Source organism: Austrofundulus limnaeus, unplaced genomic scaffold (assembly GCF_001266775.1).
Source record: "Austrofundulus limnaeus strain Quisiro unplaced genomic scaffold, Austrofundulus_limnaeus-1.0 Scaffold6, whole genome shotgun sequence".
Taxonomy (NCBI): Eukaryota; Metazoa; Chordata; class Actinopteri; order Cyprinodontiformes; family Rivulidae; genus Austrofundulus; species Austrofundulus limnaeus.
The window spans coordinates 2,321,637-2,325,413 of record NW_013952408.1 but is presented as its reverse complement, the minus strand read 5'-3'; positions in this window follow the sequence as shown (position 1 = coordinate 2,325,413).

Sequence of the window (3,777 nt, the reverse complement as noted above, 5' to 3'; positions counted from 1 at the left end):
AAATACACTCATTTTTCAAGAATTTGCAAAGAAATTTGATCTCTATTTCCAAAAAGCAGAAAACATAAAAAAGGAGGTTTTACTCTGATAGTTTTAGTGGGGCTGTTTGCAACAACATTGTTTGATCAATTAGAAATAAAAGAAAAATAAACAAAAAGTGAAGAAATGAGGAAATGCCTTTTGACAGTAATGTAATGATGTTTTTTAAAGCATGAAATATATTTTAATAAAAGTAAACAAAGGGGTATTTTTGTTTAAGAAACACACGATAATGGCACTCCTAAATACAATGAAAATAGTGTGGTGTGGGGGTAAAAAAAAGTAACCCAGAAGGACTTTTTTTTTGCAGAGTCATAAACTATTTAAATGTGAGAGATGATAGCAGGTCGCCTGCCTCAACCATGGTGGCTGTCAACGTTGGCTCGTGGTTCTCTTCTTTGGGTCAGAGGTCATCCAGCTGTGACTCCCCCTCCACCCCCTCCTCCCGAAACAGCAGATGTGGTTGGACCACCRTGGTGAGGGCTTGACCACATCTGGCTCTGATTACAGCCAGACAATCCAGCTTTATCAGCTCCATCCACTTGGCTGAGCTCTGCTGTGCTCGTTCTCACAGAGGTGATGTGTGACACATTCTCAACTCACCAATACCTGCATTTACTRCATGATTTATAGGAAGTCAAGTCACCAAAACTCTAACACTGAAGTCCCACCTGCTCTTACTAATTAACCAAAGACGAGACTTTAGATCTTTGTTCGCTTGAACCTTACATTATCTACCCAAATTAGAGCCACAAATTTCAGAGGTGCATAGTAACTACTTACTTTGTTACAGTACTTAAAGGGGCAATATCATGTAAAATCAACTTTTTTGAGTTTTATATCATGTTATAATGTTATACTCTTATAAAAACATGCCCAAAGCCTTGCTTTGACTCATTCATGCATGTTTGAGAAATCCTGCAGCGTTTTTAGGCAGCCATGCCGAGGAGCAAAATGACAGGTGGAGACCAGAAACTCCCCTGGGATGTGTCTTTAAGCCGAACTTCCTCATGGCGGAGCACACCCCCCTCCCCCCTCCCCACACACCGCCTATGAATCCTGCAGGCTCTCAGGTGAAAGTGAAACTTAACTGTCTGCTGAGTTCCACTACTTCTCACTCAGTGAAGCTCTTTTCAGATTAAAAATACCTTTGAGGAAATGTATTTTCAGATGCCAAGTAAACTGCATCATAGCGCACATGCGAATCCTGCCTCCCCGCGCACACACAAGCCCCCTGCGTGCGAAGACCCCCCCCCGAACCAGACAGGACAGAAGCAGAAGGAGGTTCTTAAAAAGACAGAGGCCAATTTCAAGGCGTTTAGAAGAGGAAGTGATGAGAAGATAAGTTTATTTTCTATTTAAACATAAAAGCAGCATTTTAATATTAGCTAAAGGTGACATCGATATTTTATTATCGTATAGTATTTAAATGTATGCCTGAGAAACACATAATGTTGGCCCTTTAAGTTTTTTTAGGTTTGTAATTTTATCATGTATTTCTTTTAGTGTAACTTTTACTTTTATTACGTTACAATCAAAATGCAAACATATATACGTTTACTTCTTTATTTTTAAATTTAACACCTAGTTGCACAATTTTAAATAAGACCAGAACTCATCATGAAGAAATGTTTCTACAATCTAAAAAAAATGAAACTTTGAATTTACTTAACCAAATTATATCAACTGGTTATACTAAACCCAGTTAAGTAAATTAAAACAATTTAAACACTCGTTTTTTTCATAAAAAGAAAAAGAAAATATGTTAAGTGGTCAATTCATTCAACTTGGTTTACCAGTTTGTTTAAGTGAATTCAACACTTACTTTCTCAATTAGTGTGAGAAGTTTCAAGACTTTTACTGAAATACTTTTCTTATCAGTGACATCAATGTTTACCAAAGTCATTTAGCTTGAATTGATGATACACGATTGTCTCCAAGGACCATTACTGAACAACCATAAGTGAGTCAAAGTGAGTTTTCCTGCACTAGAACATGTATATAAAATCATCACCCGGCAGAAACACCTTTATTTGGATGAGCAGTCGTATGTTTGGGGTCAAAAATGTGTCACACTTGCAGAAAGAAATCCCAACATCCATAAACAGAGGAGTTTGAGAAAGGATTGTGTTGCATACAGGGATCACCGGTTGCAGTTTATTTTCCCAGGGTGCCTTTTTTCACTATCCCCACCCATTTGCCAGTGAAATCTCCACAGCACGTGGTTACACTGAGATGTCTCAAATCACTTCAAACAAACAGCTGACAGATGGGATGGATCTTCAAAAATGTGAAAGCATGAACCTGTAATTGAGTTTGTTGTGAAAAGTTATGAATATCAGGTAAGGTGAAGAAGAATACCACTTATTTGAATCATAATAAAAATGTCATAATAAAACCATGGCCTATTATCTTTTGCATTCAGTGATAACTCGCAAATGAAGAATCACAGCCATGCGCAATCTTCTGYAGTCTGCTGTTATCATGATGTTGTAAACTGTTTGCAACTCATTTATCCTTTCAGCCATCATCACCCACTTTAACCCCACTCAACCCTAACAGAAGGCCAGAGCTGAGACGCTCTTTGCAGGCTAACACATGTCAGGGGTCCCTACACAGTCCCCTCGCAGGGACACAGATATGGGTACTAAAACTGTCACCGCCTTCTTTTGCTGCCAGTGATGAAGGTCATCTTTCCTACAGAAGCTCCTTCTGTCCAACTAAACTTAAAACTCCATTGCTTTTGACTTTTTTTTAAACATTCAATGCATAGCAACATTTCTGGATAAACAAAGAGCCCACATTAGCATTTTTGAGTACGCGCCCTCAGTATCACTATTGTAGAAGTTGAGTGACAACAGAGTTTGTGTTGCTTTTTAAACAATGTTTTCAATCTGACTCTGCTCGCACCTCGTCTTCACATCAGCCAGAAAAGAAGAAGAAAAAAAGGACCTCTATTCTGTAGTTGAAYATGTTTTTCTTCCCACTTGGGAGGCTTTTTCTGTTCAAAAGTAAAATTGTAGAATTCCAACTTTTGGGATTTTCCATGTTCTGTAGGACTGTGAATCTACTGCAGCATATGGGCAATGTGTCAACACATGGCCACTTTGACTCTGTCACTGTTTCATTTGATTATTTATTGACACTCTTTACCAACAGAACCTTGAAACACAAATGGAGTTACACTTATGCTGGTTGGAAAGTTAAAAATTGAGCAATGATTTGACAAAGAGCTTTTCAACTCAAACTGCTGTTGGGATTTTTGTTTTATGCATCAAACAGCAATGATGCTGCTGACCACTAATTTATGCACTTGTGAACAGCTCCTCTATTAATGGTGGGATCGATATCAATGAACAAAGTGCTTCAATGCTTTATTACCATTAAACAATGAAATAAAATAAATTCACTACAGATCATTCAAGTCTGACAATGACACCAATAAATCCCCTTTATATTGTTTTAGATGTTGGTGAAAGCAGGACCTAATATAATGTTTACACTTTAAATTGCAAGAAAACTTAGAACTGGAAATGACTAATATTTGCTTTCAGGAAGAAAGATGACAATGAAAATGGGCACAAATAGAKTCTGGGAGAAAAAGAGGTTGCTTATCTCAGTGGACAATTGCTTGATATTTCAGTTTAATTAATGCATAAATAGAGTGTTAGTGAGGATGGAGATTTTGAAATATTTTATTGAAGGCAGAGAATCTGCATTCATCAATTTTGCCAGTTT